The sequence below is a fragment of the Dermacentor andersoni genome, chromosome 10 (assembly GCF_023375885.2).
Source record: "Dermacentor andersoni chromosome 10, qqDerAnde1_hic_scaffold, whole genome shotgun sequence".
Taxonomy (NCBI): domain Eukaryota; kingdom Metazoa; phylum Arthropoda; class Arachnida; order Ixodida; family Ixodidae; genus Dermacentor; species Dermacentor andersoni.
In genome coordinates this window covers 22,152,077-22,170,121 of record NC_092823.1, presented here as the reverse complement: position 1 = coordinate 22,170,121, position 18,045 = coordinate 22,152,077, and the positions used below count along the sequence as shown (strand labels likewise).

At 46.1% G+C, this 18,045-nt stretch overlaps 1 long non-coding RNA gene across 1 annotated transcript; it reads right to left on the bottom strand.

The window, feature by feature from the left end:
• Positions 1-13,936: 13,936 nt before the first annotated feature.
• Positions 13,937-17,632, bottom strand: LOC140213672 (uncharacterized). Its single transcript, XR_011890583.1, has 3 exons — positions 17,610-17,632; positions 17,432-17,502; positions 13,937-13,994 (listed from the first exon to the last, which is right to left on the bottom strand). It is a non-coding gene; the product is annotated as an uncharacterized lncRNA (long non-coding RNA).
• Between the last annotated feature and the right edge of the window lie 413 nt (positions 17,633-18,045).

Sequence of the window (18,045 nt, the reverse complement as noted above, 5' to 3'; positions counted from 1 at the left end):
ACCAAGGATGGCTTAGACATCTAGTCGGACAACCATGTGTTTGAGGCATGGTTGTTTATTTGAATAGCCTTGAAACAGCTCGCCCACTCCAAGTATTACTGGAAAATATTTTTTCTACACCTTTTCTCTCTGGAATTTTTCGCATTGATCATGCCTTGGCCTGTGCAAACCTGATTGCTGTTTCGGCATGCCAGTCCAGAGTGGCCTCATATCGCATCAAGCCCAATGTTGTCCCACTAGAAGTCCAAGCCATCTTTGGTGTTGTTCAGCCGTCCTGGGGACATTGTAGGCGAGTTTGCAAGATCCTTAAGTCGGAGTCTACGCTTGTGTTGTGGCTTATGTTTCTTTGCCTCCGTCCCAGTCGCGCTGCGCCATTTGAATAGCCATTAACCAACTCCTCCAAATCATAAATTTACTGCAACATATTTCTTCTACATTTGACCGTTTTCTCTCTGGAACTTCTTCGCACTGGCGCAGTCTTGGCTTCTGCAAGCTTGATTGCTGTTTATACAAGCCAGTACAGAGTGGCCTCACGGTGCATCAAGCACAAGTTTACCGCACTAGAAGTCCAAGCCATCTTTGGTGTTCTTCAGCCGTCATGGGGACATTGTAAGCGAACTTGCGAGAATCTTAAAGCCAGAGCAAGCGCTCGTGCTGTGGTTTGTGTTTCCTTGTCTCCGTCTTAGTCGCGCTGCACCTTTTGTATAGCCATGTACCAGCTTCCCCAAATCATTGTTTTCTCGGCATCATTACCTGTAGATTACTTAACCGTGACGAAGGTCGGCCGCACGCAAGGACAACCTTCACTGACCCCTATGTTTGAGTAGGTAAGCACTGGTCATTGTTTTCGTCTCTTAAAGCTCGCTCGCGGCCTCTGTTTCTCTTGGCACCTGACACGGCACCTGCGTTGAAACCTTCCTGGCACCAGGGAACCTCGACTTCACAGCAGCACCAAGAAGCACAAGTGGAACCTTAATATTGCATGGGGGACTCGGTCGAGTATACGTTTTTTTCCACGATGCGTGAACAGATTTTAATGAAAATATGTCTTCGTGTGCCAAAGACAGCAAAAGTTTGTTGTGAGGATTACATACCAACGTGAAGTGCCCATTTTTTATGTATTTTATGCTGATCGGATAACGGTTGCGACTGGGAGCGTTTCATAACAGCTTATGAACCCTGAAACATTTAACCTTATATTATATCAATCAATGAATCAATCAATTAAACAAGCAATGAAGTTGATCTCTTGCACAAAATATTTTGCAGGTATAGAATACAAAAAGTGGTCCTTTCGTCTTTAAATGAATGGCAACCTCTTTCGCAGACTGCGTGGAAGCACTCACCGAAACAGTCCTGTATTGTGCATGTGTGTGTGCGCTTTCTTATTTTTTTCTTGTCGTATTCTTTTTCTCTCATGTACCGCATCGCTTTGCCACTCTCCCGGTGCAGGGTAGCCAATGGAGATGTCTACTTATCATCCCATACATTTCTTCGCATTTCTCTCTATATATCTCTCTCTTCTTCTGCGACTTCATGTAAGTAGTAAGCCTGCAATATTACTCTGACAGCTACAGGGAGAAGTGAATGAGGCAAATTAAAAATGAATGCTATTGAGAATCAAACAATTAAAGTGCCAACACTCATACAGTTCAGTATATTAGATGGTAATTGTATTATTATACAAAACGACGTTTACAAACGGCACAATAAGATATTTACCAACAATGTGTAGTACTAGACAGAAGTACGTAAATTGTGACGCATCAGTCGTGTAATACAACTGTTACTGCGATAGTAATTATATGGTCGTTCCAAGCACGTTTCCGCCGTTGGCGTCGCAATCCCCGTGAGGTACTGTATAATGTCCAAGGGCGACAACATCGTCGCTGCGCGCCTTACGTTTTATGTGCCAGAAAAGGCGTGCGAGGGGAGCCGATGATCGCAGCTCAATCTCGTCCTCGCGAAAGAGACGGAAGCACGCAGGAACCGCGTAGTCTCCCACCGTGCGCTGGACATGCAACGTTGTAAGCCACCAGGGGGAGGGGATAAAGGGAAGGGGGGGGGGGGGTGGATCGGCGTTGTGCTCCGGCTGCAACTGCGCATGTGGCGACTGCGCGCCATCGCTCAGCTTTGTGTGTGCTTTGGGTTCTCGGCGCTAAATTTGCGTTGAAGGGGTAGCCAACATGAAAGCCACTTCGCTCACAGATGCTTTCGCGTTTCCTCAAGCCAAAGTGTTGACAGCGAGTTCCCGTGGTCATCTAGTCAGATTTGTTGATGCTTTTCTGGGTGCGCGTGACACCATGCTTGTTAATTTAGTTAGTGTATCTACGTTTCCATGTTTACACCGCCAATAAAACTACTATCCTTGCTTTGTACAGCTGTCCTCTCGTTTGCTGTCGCAACTGATGCTTCGCCTTTCGGGCAAAACTGCAATTTTTTTATGTTCTTGAAAGTATCTCGCAGTAGTGTTGAGCTTACCTGCAGATGTTAGCGTATTCTATAACTAGATGTCTGCCATGTGAACTTTGTGTTTTGGCGTAATAAGTACAAATTTTTGTGAAGATGAACTTACTTACCGCGAACAGTGTTGAGTATTTGTCACATTAAAAAGATTACTGGACTTTTAGAGTGATTAGAGAGTCTGGAAAGGAAAGCAGCTAATTTGAAGGTTAAGAGGCAGCTTGAAGGTGAAGAAGGCAGCTAATTTGAAGGTTAAGTTAAGAGTGACATGCCCCAAAATACACGGACATGAAGTGATGAGACGAGTCTCCAAGTGCAACTCATTTACTAAGAAAAGTTATGCTGAAAGAAACTTCAGGAGGCAGAATTTACTAACCTGCCCTGTGCATACGCAATTTTTTTAGCCAAAAAGTTTTTACGCTGAGATAAGGCTGCAAACGAAGTGGCAAATCATTTAACTTAAGGCACGAGAGCGTAGATAACATAAACATGGGGAAAAGAGACAAGAAATGAAAGAAGTGTGGTCAACTGATAGCATGATTGCGCATCATGCATATGTAATTGAAGCTATGTACTCATGGCAAATCACTGCATACTCTTATTCAACAGATTCCTTTTCCGGGCATCTTCTACAGCGCCGACGAGCATAACCGCGCTCGCCCATTCACGTCATCGCCGTCAAAATAATTACAGTGGAAGCACTACACTTTCTTATCATATCTCTGCGAGGCAGGACTGGTCAACAGATTGTGCCATATTTGACGCTGAAACAGGCGTAAAGTCGGAGCAATTGCGTTCAGGTCTGTCAGGCTAACCCCGCTTGCATACATCATCACCACGACCACGATATCACAAAGAGAATAAATGTCTTTTTTTCGATATTAAATATATACCTGAATAAAAAAAAGCTCGATAATATATCGTTAGTATTGCCTCAAGGCAACGGGCCCACCATTCGTACATTCATCGGTATGGCATGTGATCGCGCTTCACACGGTTAAAATTAAATTATGGGGTTTTACGTGCCAAACCACGATAGGCTTATGGGGTACACCGATGTGGCGCACACCGGACATTGGCAGCATCTGGGGTTCTTTAACGCGCACCGACGTCTAAGCACTCAGGCGTTTTCTCACTTCGCCCCCGTCGAACGGCGGCTGCCTTGGCTGATTCGATCCCGCGACCTCTTGCTCAGCAGCCGAAGGTTACGAGATCGAATCCCGGCCACGGCGGCGCTTTTTGATAGCGGTGAAATGCGAAAACACTGTACAGGGTTGGAGGTGCGGTTGCAATGTCGCGCGTCAACTCAATATCAGCTCCGCAGCAGCCAGTACCGTGAGCATGCTGGTCGACGATGTTGTCGACCACCTAGCAACAACGAAACGCGCACTCCCTTCGTATAGGATCACTCCGTAGGGCACGGATAGCTGTGACAGCAGCCTCCAAAAACAAACACAAAAAGAGGCCGCGGCTACCAACATTACCAAATTGTGACCGAAAACTTTACCATCCAAACCTCCTCATTTAGCTGTACATCGCAATTAGACATCGTATCAGCGTCCCTCGCCTCTTCTTGGCTTGTTCTTCGCTGATAAAATACGACGATGCCTCGCAGATCAAGAATTTGTTTTTCAAATTCAGGTTGCCATATTCCGACAGTGGCATGGTGTACAAAGGCGCCTACTCGTTAATTTTGGACAAGGGTCAAAAATAATTGCTTTGTAACTTCAGGACCACAACTACCTTATCTCAACTTTTCACAACTTATCACAACTTCTACGTCATAGAAGTCAAGGCTAATCAGTCAACACCACCGCGAAGCTCAGCGTCAACGTTGCCATAAAACACACGCTGAAGTGCACGCCAGAATATCACCCAGCACCGTACACTAATCATATAGTCGTTCGACATTCCAGCTGGTTCTGCATGAGGATGGTCCAAATCCTGTATCTTGAGGCACTGATACACTTTTTTCAAAACAATCGCTGCACATATAGAACCGTCTAGGTGGGGTAGTGGTTACCGAGCGGTTCCCGACGCCGTTCTGTAAACATGCGAATGCGGTCTCACCGTACGGAGCTAACTGCGACTGAAGGGCAACATCCATGAAAATTCTGGAAGAATTTTGTAGGTTGCAAAGCGTCAGTAGTGTACTTTTATGTTCACTGCATGATGAAGACCTCTCACAGTGAACTGAAACTACCCATTACCTGCGCTAGCTGATTCCAAGTTATGCCTGAATGTTTTTGATTTAATACTCCACCTAATTTTCCGACGTCTTCGACAATACTTCCTTTCCCCTAGAACTAACTCTTTTATTTTTAATGTACAACCAATTATCTGCCCTATGAATTACGCCATCTGACAAGCTCCTATGTGTACTCTTAAATACAATTACCGCTACCCTGATTTGCTCACGAATCCGCACCAATCTCTTCGTCTTTCTTCACCTTAGGCCTCACATTTTTCGCTCCATCGCTTGTTTGAGCGGTCATTACCGTATTCCTAAGCATCATAGTTAACCTCCAAGTTTCTGCTCCATACAATAGTACTTGATAATTGGAATGATTCTACACTTTTCCTTTCAGTCACAGTGGTCAGCGCCCTGTCACTATTTGGCAACGGTGGCCCTATGCAATCCGGCCCATTTTCAATGTTCTGTAAATTTGCGTCACATGAACACGGTCTGAACAAAAAAACCTAATCTTGCACCTTTACACGCTCAAGGAGTTGACTCCCTATCATGAATTCTTGATCTTGTGAAATGTTAATGAACAGTACATTTGCCTGCGTTATATTATTATTCTGGATAACATTATATAACCTACACTAAACTTTCTTGGTTAAGGTCCTCAAATGATTGTTTGAATGAATGCGTCCCCAGCGTTATTGAACTGGACAAAGTCGGGAGAAACCTGGAAGTTGTTGAGATGATTGCCACTGATGACCACCCTTATTCCTTCTTATTATAAGCATGAGGTGAAAATTCTGTGAGACATTCTGTCTCCTTACCAGAGTGTTTTCACGAGAAGTGCGTTTCCACTTTTCTTCTGGTAAGCAAGAAATATCAGTGAGGCAGAGTCGAAGCCAAAGACGTGCGCTGTGGCTGAACGTCAATATGGATGTTCAGCATAAAATTGACTTTTGATTTGTCAGCCGTACGCTGCAAGCACCACGGCCGTGATGTGAATAAAGCGTGTGCCCTCAAACAGTACAAATCGCCTGAAATGCAGAAACACAGCTAATTACACACAGATGCTGTAGCTTTGTCCAAACGCACTGAATTATTAGTTATCGGACTGTGCGGCGCTAGGAAAGCACACAAGAAAACCTAACTCGAGTGACGTAAATGCTGATCTTGCTGATGCGACGCGCTTTAGTGACTACGCTTATCGTCGGGCACGCCTCGCATACAAGGTCTTTCGAGATGCCATGCCACCATGACCGGCTTTTTCAAGCCGTCATGCTGACGTGGCTATTGTGTAAGAGACGCGGACCACCGTAAGACTGTCGCCACTCGGTCAGCTTTCAACAACATCGAAAAGAAAGACAACAAATGTCCTGTCTGATACGGACCAGGAAACTACGTTCACTGATCTTGCTAAACCTCTGTCATCTTCGGTTCCGCTTGTCAGAATTTATAACATTCGACAGTCTGTATGCATCACATTGTTATTCAAGTCTGCAATAGTACACAGTGATGTATAAATTCAGTACAGCAGCCATTATGTGCGCCCTTACAAACTAAGACCACAGGAAGGGCGCAGGTTCGCGAAAAACTAGGCCATTCTTGTGGAGTGCAAGCGTAGTGTGACAAAGTACTAACCCATTAAGACAAGAAATATGAAGTCGCTGTCAAATATACACATGGCTGCAGTAGACAAGAAGGTAAATCAGTGGATTTCCCGAAGAATATAACATAAATGAATGTTGATCAAGAAGTTATTCAAGGCCATTCTACTGTCGGATAATCGGCCACCTTTCTGCGCCACTGTGGGCGTGATTCACAATAGCACCACCGAAGGTACGTAAATTATCTCAACCAGATGAACCTTGCAGACCAACCTACATATTCTGCGCGCTTTTGTCCAAGAGGCATAATAAATTTAATCTAGCTCTATACAATCACGCACTGAGAGAACGCAATGAGCTCATTTGTAATACTAGGCCTCATTCAATGTAGCTGCCGTACTGAGTACAGCGCACCTCCCCACATCACGCTGTTTCTCTACACAAGGACAAACAAGCTAACAAATGTAGGGTTCGTCTCTTTAAAAAAAGCTGTATTTAGCCGCATGGAAAATATGCAATGTCAGATTAAATCTGTGATGCTGAATGCGCCTTTTTTGTTGGTTTTTAATAAGAAATGCGAACTGCTGAGGCGATAGTACAGCTGCTTCAGTCAAGTGACCATCACTGAGATCCCTAAGCAACAGCTTTCGAAGAACGAATTTTATTTGCCACATCTAGTCCTGAAAATATGCGCCATTTACCATTATCCTTTGGTGCTAGCTCACAGACCTACAGAATATAAATCACTACAGGCATACCCTTGCACTAAAGCTGTCTGTGAAGTGCTACTGAAATTTTTGCCGAAGCGAAGCGGGTGACGCCATTAAGAGTTCTACAATATTATACACCTTTGCAAAATGTATTTATCCTCATGCGGAATAGTAGGCGGACCTCTTTACCATTCCTTGAATAAAATCCCTGTGTGGAGCTCTGCGTCCATTTCTCTCGAGATTGCTCCAAATTACCTAAAGCGAAAAAGAATTACACGCCGAATCTCCTGAGCCAGCTATCTAAGCGACGCGAAAGCATGTGATACTCATCACCCGCTGTTTCGTTGTACTATGCTGCTGTGTTTGGTACAATTTCGAAAGAATCGTTAAACCGAGAAGCGCGGTTGCAACACAGAAATGTTAAATGAGACAAACATTAGACGACGAAGAAGAGGCGAGTAGTAGCAGCGGTCACTCATAATATATGAAGGTTCGTTTGGATGATGCCACTGCCTCTGTGAAGATGAGCACTGGCCGATGCGCGCTGTAATACGCGACGTAATTTAACGGTGTCACGCTTTGTAGACTTTTACGTAGATGTAGTCGATAACGCTGTCTCCTCTCGATGCAGCCAAATACCGACCGTGATGAACCGTACTCCAGCAGAGGCTGCATGTGAGGTGGTCAAGCGGACCATATCTTCGAAGCGACTTGGGATGGGCAGAGTGCGCAAAGTGCTGATAGCTCCGTGTACGCCGTGTTCTCGGCCCTTATTTAGTGTTGAAGCGAGGTGCAGTACGCCGCTGCGGGCTCTACCTCGAAAGCGATCGTCTTACGAGACGGACGGCCGGACGCCTTTTCTCGATGCGTAGCCGTTGAAATGCTTCCACGTAAAAGATGATATTTTAGGGCTCTACTTGGAAAAACCACGATTTTGAAAAAGATAAATTCCGTAGGGGGCATTCCTGCTAGCATAGACCACCTCCGGTTATTAATTCTTCGCCTGTGCGTAGCACTCTGTGTTTTTGGTCTAGCCCCCATCGAGACGCGGTCGTTGCTGCCCGTTCGGCCAATGTTTAATCCGCTGTCCTCCTGCAATAAATTGCTACACTAGAGCCACTAAGCGACTGCAGCGGCTTCGCATTAATTAAGCAATTAATGCTCTCGGCGGGTTGGCCTGAAGCAAAGTTCAGCTTTATTCGCATCAGTTTTTTTGTGCACAGATCACCAATAGAAGCTAGTGCATGTGAACTGCATTAAAGAAGGAGAGGAGCTTGCAACACATTCGCAAATAAGTCAAGCAGGTGAAGTAGGTAGCATATGGTGGTTCGGAAAAACGGAAGTGGTATAGCTCCCGCTCATGCAGCTACTGCTGAACATGTCCTGATAGAGGCTACCACGTCTTTGTTCCTCGGTCCTGGAAAACAGAACGCACCATTAGCGTGCACATTTATTGCCACTACTAAACAGAAAATCACAGCATTGCACAAACTGCCGATCATATTGCGATGGCGAATTGTGAGACAGCTATGAACAGAGTGGTTAGTCGTTTTATCACCTGTACGGAGTGCTGTGAACAGTCGCTTACTAATTTAATTAACAAGCACATTATGACGCACGCACAGGCATACATTTCAATCAATGAATCCGGACGCTCGCTGTCAGCTCGCTCGCGGGTTGAAGAGCACAGACAGAAGCGAGCGAATTTCTCTTCGTGCTGCCTTCTGCTTCAACGCGAACTAGGCGCGCAAGAACACAGCGCGCAATAATGCAATCAGTTATATCGGCTTGGCTAGCTTTCGAACACGCCACAAATTACGTGCCGTGAGAGAGAAAAAACTTCATTCTTATTGCGCAAGCAGTGGGGTCATCCGCATGGTGGATGGCGCCTTCAGTCCAGGGACCCAGCGCCAGTGCACGTACTTTCGGATGTAGCAATCAGCTTTCGGTAATCCTTCAATGGCAAAGTGGTCCGCACCATCCGGCACCGCTCTCGCGTTGCGTTTTGATTAGGCGAGTTATTAGGAGTTGTTTTCAGGCGCATGGTATATGGCATATTGTAGCTCGCTCTGTACAGAAAGCACAGCGTTATTGATAAAGGGAGGGTACATCGCGCGAAGGAGCCTGGTTTGAGGATAGGTGTTGGTCTCGGGTTGCCTCCGGGCTGTGACTTGAACTCTGGTAAGTGTTGGCTGCACTAGGTGTCTAGTACTTGTGGATTGGGGCCTTCAGGAGCCTTGCAGTGACCAACTGTAGAGACATCCGCTATCGCGTGTGCGCGAGGGTTTGCGCTGACTGCTTCTTGTGCCTTTACTAGATTTTTAGGTGCGAAGTGTTTCGTTGATGCGATTGAGGATATCGCGTGGTAGATTATGCAGATGACCATTCGCCTAGGTTCGTTACACTGTTTGACAGTCCATAAGAATATAGATTTCCTCATCCGTCTCGTTACCGTGGGCGATGGCAGCCTCCTCAGCTGCCATGACGTTGTACGTGCGAACAGAGGCGGATAACAGTTCGTACTGTCGCTGTCCTGCCACGCTAATTAATAAGCCGTCCCTTCTGCGGTACTTGTCCGCATCTGTCCAGCATGCAGTCGAAAGAGTGCCATATTCTCTTTATATCGCTTTGACTCGTGCTTTTCTGCTGCCCAATTGATATTCCTGGTGGATGTCACACGGTATAGGAGGCACCCTTATTTGCCCAGGTACGGACTTTACGCGTGTTTGTTGACTGTTGGTTGTCGTCACGACATATTGCAATCTTCTAAGAGTTGCTATGCGTGCTCTTGTGTGGTCGACGCTTGGTTTGCGCATGTCGGTTTGCTTCAAATATTTCGTCTTTAATGTTGTGGATGCCAATGGATAATAGAATCTTCGTTTCCGTGCCTGGAGGAAGGAGAAGAACTTGTCTGGACGCTTTACATAAGATAGGTTCATTAGCGTTCTTTCTGCTGATGATACGAGCTAGGCTGGAATATCAACATAGTTTCTGTTCGTGCGTTTATAGCGTGCTTATTGCAGCCATTAACTTTCATGTGAATGCGTTATATGCAGTGTATTGGGACTCTGGGTAAATGTTTTTGTTAATGATCATTTAAATGGCCTCTCTTCCTATGCTTCTTCCTCCGGATTTGTATTTGAGCGCGAGGAGCTCGGATTGTTTGGGGGAGTAGTCCAGGCGGTACTCGTCGGAGTATACGGTGACATAGTGTAGCTCCGCTTGCAGGGAGAGCGTATATTGCATGATATATTGCATAACGAACACATGGGATCATCTATCGACTTTCTGGTAGGCTTTTCATGGCGACGCAAAAAAGAAGACGAGATAAGACCGATCCTTGAGGAGTGCCTCAGACAACACGCCAGGCACGTGGCTCGCATGTTGGTGAGGCTTGCAGGCACGTAGGGTTTTCGTAACAGTAAAACGTTTCCGCGATTTTATTACTTGGATAGTGTTCCCGCTTTGCAATAGCTATAATAATTAGCCGTTTGGAATTCTTTCGAGTCGTCCTCTGAGGATTTCATTTGGGAGCCTGTCTTGTCCGGGCGCTGTGCTTTCAGTTAGGGAATAGAACGCTGTGCAGACTTTCGGCGTTTCGAATAGGCGATCTGCATCGTCATTTGGATAACGTCTATAGTTCGGTATGGATGTATGTTGCCGTGCGTGGTCGGCGACGTGTATTGTCTATAGCTTTCGCCGAATCTCTTTGTCCCACTGCGGTTGGTTTCGAAGCATGCTTGTCATTGTGCCATTGACATTGACCTCAATGACATTCGTCCGACATTGAGTTACAAGCTCACTTCAAAGGAAAGAAACGCCATCAGCTCGCTCGATGAAAACGCGCACTGGCACTTCTGGCTGACCCACACTTCCCAAATAGAGCGCGGAATAGCGCATCAAGGGACGCGTGTCTAGACCTTGCCATCTTCAAGAACCACGAGGAGGCCACATGTAGATGTACGGAAGAAGGGCTGTATTACGATCACCGCGTCCTGGAGGTTGCTACTTCGCTGAAGTATAAACGCGCACACATGAATCGAATCATACTGTGAGACCTGACGGCATTTAGGAAACCCAGAATGCAACAAAATATGACGCAGTTTCGGCCGAAACACGAAGCATCGATTGCGGCAGCAAATTAGTAGACAGCTATACGAAATAACCATAGTTGTTTTATCGTCCGTTTAAACATGAAAACATTCGCTTAGTAATTAACTTACTTAACAAGCATGGTGTGAACGCGCACATGCGACCATGAACACATCGCACTAGATGAGCGCGGACAATCGCTGCAATACGCTGGGCGCTTGCGTGAGCAGGCGCAGCAGCATCAACTAGCGAAGTGACCTTCGTGCTGCCTATCGCTTCAATGCGAGAGCAGCGAGAACACAGAGCGCAGAAAAGTATGAGCTATCAGCACCTCCCTTTCAAGACACGGAGCGCGCTGTCGTGTAAAGTACGCCCTTGTAAGCGCAGTTGAAGCCCCCTCTCTCCCACGCTGCCACCTCGCTCTCTTCTATATAACGCGCACGAAATTGAGCCGCGACCGTCCGATTTCCTTACGCCCGGTCGCGAAAAACACAGTTTGCTGCCGGAGCTCCCCGCCTCCTTCTTCCCTCTCTCCCTCCCTCCCACCACGACGCAATCGAGCCGCGATCGCAATCTTCACTTGCGTGCTTCCACTTCCCCATTCAGCATACGACGCGCGGCGACGGTGGTATCGCCCTTGGACTTAATTGGAATATCAAAGTGACGCCGACTGCGAAGGGGAAAATGCGCCTGGAGTGTTCATTTATTTGCTATCGCAACAATAAAACGAGGACATGAAATAGCTACAACAATGGACGAGCGAGCTCGAAAATTTGATCAGAGAACACTCACCTCTATTTCTTCCGTCGCTATTGGACAGGATAAGGATAAGGATAAAAAGGACGATAAGGAACCTCGTTGGTTTCAAACCCCTGTAGTTCATATTTGCCACTGTTGGGGCGGTCTCCTGAAAAGATGGGAGAAACAAAAACATCATACACAGCAAAATTTACACATAGCGGCACTTACGCGACAGGAGGAAGAATGCGCTACGGTCCCAGTTCACCAATATTGCCAGAACTATTAGGAATAGAGCATGCACCCTGCCACGCTTATCCTCGCCATGCACTACGGTGACCGCGGTAGAAAGGGACTCGCGCTGCTCTGCCCCCTTGACTCCCACTCCCTAACGAGCGCACATCTCCATGTGCACCATGCAGCCATCTTTCCAGGCTCACCCTCCCATGTTTTCCCTCACACGAGCAGCATACTGTACGCGGTCGCGATGTTATCACACTTGCACTTTATGCGAAACGTCATGGCTAAGCCAACATGGACGATGACGGCAGAAATTCGAGTGTCCACAAATAGCATATCGTACTATTACTTGTCATTTTATATTGAAAGGGTATCGTTGCGTCGTTTGGGGAACCAGACGTGAAATGCACCAGTTGCAGCATTTAGTGAGCGTAGGTAGAGAAACAACACCGACTTCCGTAATTATAGGGGAGCGCTTAGCACTTTCCGATCAAAAAGCTTTGCAGTTAGGTGCGAAAATAAACGTGCCACTCAAGTTCAGGGAAAAGGTGCATTGCATTACCGGCCACAGAAAAAAAAGAACTGCGTGGTCCTTTTGCTTTACTGCCTTGGCATGGATTGAATTTTTACAGCGAAGCTGTACATGGCTAGTTTCCAGCGCATCGATGTTTGTAGATCAAAAAGCAAGGGCCGATCCCGAATACAATACCCGGGCGACTCGAAGTTGTGGTTAAGCAGGCTTCAAGCACAGCGCCAACTTGCGAAAAGAGGTTTAAATTATGGGGTTTTGCGTGCCAAGACCACTTTCTGATTATGAGGCACGCCGTGATGAGGACTCCGGAAATTTCGACCACCTGGTGTTCTTTAACGTACACCTGGATCCAAGTACACGGGTGTTTTCGCATTTCGCCCCCACCAAAATGCGGCCGCCGTGACCGGGATTCGTTCCCGCGGCCTTGTGCTCAGCAGCCCAACACCATAGCCACTAAGCAACCACGGCGGGTAAAAAAAAAAAATAGCTTTATTAACTTGGGTCCAAACAGAAGCCCTATCAGATATAAAGCTGAGAAAAAAGCAGATGGGACACTTTGACTCCCGTCGCCCATGTCTACTGTAGCACCGCCCTCTCTTTGTCGGCCTTCCAAGCGTTTCCGCATTTCCTTTTGTTCCGCTCTCTCTTGTTGGCGGTCCCGTCGAAACGTCACGTGTATCTGGTTTCCGCGGTTCCGTCCTCCACGTGAATGTAAATAAAGAGTCACGGTAAGTGAGTTTGTACCAATGTTCAAAATTCTGTGTCACCTCTGTGTCGTATGCTAAACAGCTTCGCTGGACAGACACTTTCACAGAATGGAAGGGCTCATGATTTTAAACATGTTTTCCTCTGATTCCTAACATAACTTACATACGCTAATGAGTAAAAGTGGTCTTGCGGGGAAGTCCGTGCCCGCTGCTTACTGAGAAAAATTAGCCCCTATTTATTGGCTACTATCCTCCAAGTGATGCTTACCTTAGGCGCAGCTAGTCCAGGCAATTTCGCAATGTGCTTGAGTCATATATATATATATATATATATATATATATATATATATATATATATATATATATATATATATATATAGGTCAATCTCGTAGCTAGCGCTAGCGCTTAACTCAGCACGAATACGTCAGCACAAACCCATGAATACGTCATACACTGGCGCATTCTGCAGGTTGTCATTTCACGAGCGCGCGCCAACAAGAATATAGCGCCTACAATCATGGTCAGAAAATAATGCAGCCATTTCGCATGGTGCACTTCGCGGCTTTCTAGCGTATTTTGCAATGGTCTCTGGATAGATACGACACACGCTGCTTTTTCAAGGCATTCTAGAAGGCGCATTCGCAGTTCCAATTACTCACCATATTCGTCATCTGTTGTCGGGCAACGCGGCGAACTTTCGGAGCTGATGCCCACGAAGACTGCGTGCATGACACAACGAAGACTTGAGGAAACTCAAATAAATCAGGCATTCTTCAATTCTATGCCTCATGAAATGGAAACATGTACACGAATGATTGCACAACTGTCCCAAAGACCATATTCTTTTGTAAAAATAGTTTGTGATGGGTAGCTGAGTTTGGGTAGTTTGTGATGTAAACATAGTTGTGCACTTAACCAGACGCATGCTTAAGGCCATGCCACGGGAAAGAAGTTAATGCAGATAACGGTCGGCACAATAGACGCGTCCATGATCTTTTGCAGGAGTCTGGAGGGGCCGCTGCATGTCGGGTAAACATTCCTCGTTCTGCCATTGGCAATGAGATTCGGCGCGTAGATATCAGTAGCAGGGAGCTGACACAAATACTGAATCAAATGAATAAAGAATCTGATTGGTCGTAGCGTGAATTCTTGCATGTTTAATGGTAGACTGACGTGATACGCTTCTTTACTCCTAGTTTCATTTGCATTCTCAGGTGCTCATCTCGGTTGAACGTTTGTGAAGCGTAATATAATAATTGGACTGTTTCTTTATTGATGATAAAGGTATTGTCAATACTCGATAACCTAGTACCTGCAAAATGCTTCACCAAACATAGATTACTACAGTGTGTGGTTTGTGCAGAATGTTAAGTAGGTTGTATGCGCAACAAAACACAGTGAAACAGAACCCGGCTCCTACTCGCAACTTCTTTCCTACTCGTGAAGAGAAAGAAGAGCCCAGAGCTCACTGGAGCTCTGGGCCTCTCACTGTTATGAATTTTTTTACACTCTTGCCATTTTCGTGAGAGTCATTTCATCAAGGATGAGCAAGAAGATGTTCCCACGACCATCTGAATAAGGTCAGTCGTCTACTTCATCGCTCAATTTTGCACGACGTGCCTTTGGAAGCTTGGACCAGCTTGATTCCTGGGAGAGCTCAATGCCAGAAGCCATGGACTCTGACAGCGAGTACACCGTAGTCATGGGCCGCCGTATGAAGAACATGCGCCGTCTGTCGACTGAGGCGACTTCATCGCATCAGGGTGAGCAAGAATCCTTCATGATTTCTTACGTGCCGCTCTCGACGTCACACAGCATAAACTCCCTCAGCAGGCAGTTTCTAACCGAATATCTTGAAAGTGTGGCCCCTGGACAAATTAACTAGCTCAGGATCAACGCCCGCAAGAACATCCTCACAATAGATGTGAAAAATTGCGCAATACTTGAGAAGTTAAAAGGAATTCGTCAGTTAAGCGCAATCCCGGTAAGCTCCTTTATTACTTATGGGAAGGAGACAACAACTGGAGTGATTTACGACGTGGAGCTTGAAATCAAGCATGCGGACCTCAACAGCCTTCTGAGGTCATCGGTGCGCATTCTTGAGATTCACCGCTTGGGGCACTGCCGATGTATCAAGTTATTATTTGCTTCCTCGACATTACCAGCGTCTGTCAAAGTGGGCTACGTTATACACCGAGTACGACCATTCGTTCCGAGGCCTATTCAGCGCCGGAAATGTCACAAGACAGTACACGAGAGCGGTGTTTGTAGCAGCAAAGCCACCTGCTCGCGTTGCGCTGAGGCGCCCTCACCGACTGTGAGGCGCCCTCATTTAAATGTCCTAACTGTACTGGTTCTCACGAAGCGACTTCGAAGGAATGCCCGAAGATGAAAAAGGATGTCCGTATTCTTCGAAAAATGGCAAGAGACCAATCTTCACGTAAAGAGGCTGCTCAATCTGTCCGCCAAAGTGACCAACGCTTGCGACAGAAGCACCACAAAACATTTCAGAACTACGTAGCGTGGCACAGGTACCACGACCACCTCTGCCTGTGCGTGCATCGAGGACGGCAACGGCGTCTACTGATAATTCAAGGTCGGCAAGAGCGCGCGGCAAACATTCACCTCCACTGGCTGATACAGACACGCAATGGCCTTTGCTGCCCTCTAGGCCTACGGCCATGCCAGCGGGCACTAGTGGTCCTCTGCGCCATGAACCCAAGAATGATAGGGCCAATGAAACCAATGACACTACGGGCAAGCAAGGAGATCAACACAACGACAAGGAGAGTGCACAAAAAATGCTGAAGCACCTAGTAGAGTCAATGCGAGTGATTCTCGGTGGTCTCGAGACTCCGGCCGCTGCCCTACAAGTGCTCGCCGTGCTAGAGCTGCTTATCGCAGCTCTTTATATGCTATAAAGATGTTGTTTTGCGCTTGTGCTATTCACGCAGGGGAGGCCTACACACCAGCTTTGTCCTAGCACCTCCATATTTAATTTCACTTGAATTGGTGACTACAGACTAGATACGAAAGCTGATGGTGGCTTCATGGATCACATCTGTGAATGTTTATCATCAGAGTGTTGAACTTGCTTTTACCTTTGCGCATCCCTCTTGCTATTTCATCAACATCCTTCATCACACTTTTATGTCCCCGTTACCCCTCCCCCAGTGCAGAGTAGCAGGCTAGAGCGCCTTAGCTCAGGCCGACCTCTCTGCCTTCTTTCAATTGAATTCTCTCTCTCTCCTTCTTTCCTAACAGCGTGTGTAGGAGACGTACAGATCAGCTCGTTTGACAAAAAAGACGCACACACACACAAGTATATATATATATATATATATATATATATATATATATATATATATATATATATATATATATATATATATATATATATATATATGTATATATATATATATATAGAGAGAGAGATTGCAAGTGACAGAAATTATGCGTTCACTGTTTCGTTCGCAACCTCATATCGCCAGCCCAGAATAACGAAGCTTCTGTCAATAAGACTAGGTAGGACTCATGTCTAAAACAACGGCATCAAAGATGTTTTGCAATTTGGCTCGCGCACAACAGCGCTTTGGGACGCCTAGCACGAAAGGTGCATCACATAGCAGGAATTTACTAATAAATATTGAGCATGCGGGAAGTTCCAGACGACAATAAAGATAGAAGTTGTGGGATGCGTCCTTCGCCGACATTCGCTGTGCGTCTCTGTGCCTCATTTATCGTTTCGGCAGGTTTCTCACACGGGCAGCGCGTCGTGTCTTGCTACGCAGCACGTTTAATTGCGGAATAAAAAATCCACCTTATGTGTGTTTTCGAAGTGAAATGTACAAGCTGTTCCGATGAAGTCGTATGACCTATATTGCCCCTGTGGGGCATGAAAAATTCGCAAACGTACACTGTTTCTCACACGACGTGTGTTCTATATCATATGTGTAGACTGGATCGTTTTGAGATTCTCGTGAAGGAGGGCAATAAGGGACAAAGCTAATTGGAACGTTAAAAAAAAGAACGACATCTCAGTCCTATTGTATTGAACCCAACAATAACAGCACGAGGCTTCCAAGCTGGGTATTTACAAGCAACGCTCTATGAAGTGTAAGGCAAGCTTTAGAATTTGCTTTCTAAAATGTCGTACCTAACATCACAAACAGCAAGGCGATGACTGAAGAGTAGTACTTCATCTTGGCAGCAGCGTATGTCTGGAAACTGCGTAGACAAGAGCGATGTTAGTAATGTGTGGCGCAATACGCATGTCTAATAGGCAACCAAATTTGCAGAATTAACCAGCCATTTCAACAGGATGCGTAACTTACCACACGCAGTGGTTCTTCGTAGCGGTCAATGAAAATGCGCTTTCCACGATCTTGCTAAGAGAATTTATAGTACTAACTAACGACGCTCCTTGCGCTAGGCGAATACATATTCGTAGTGCCAGGAGTAAATCATGCTTTTAATAACTCACATGTCATGTTAGAATGAGCTTCCAACGTTGTTTATCATTCTAAGCCGTCTACGCACTAATTCAACACTGACGTTCGAGAGTGAAATCCACGTCATATATTCATTTGCGCGGACAGATCTAAATAAAGAAGAAGACAATAAGGCTAAACAATATTTTAGCTTCTTTCGTGTCACGCACATCAGATGCAGAAACTGTCAAACTGTCCAACAGCACGCAAACATGTCACTCAAGCACGTGTGCCGGCGTGACAAATATTACGGCGCGACAAATGATGGAGCTTTGTGCAG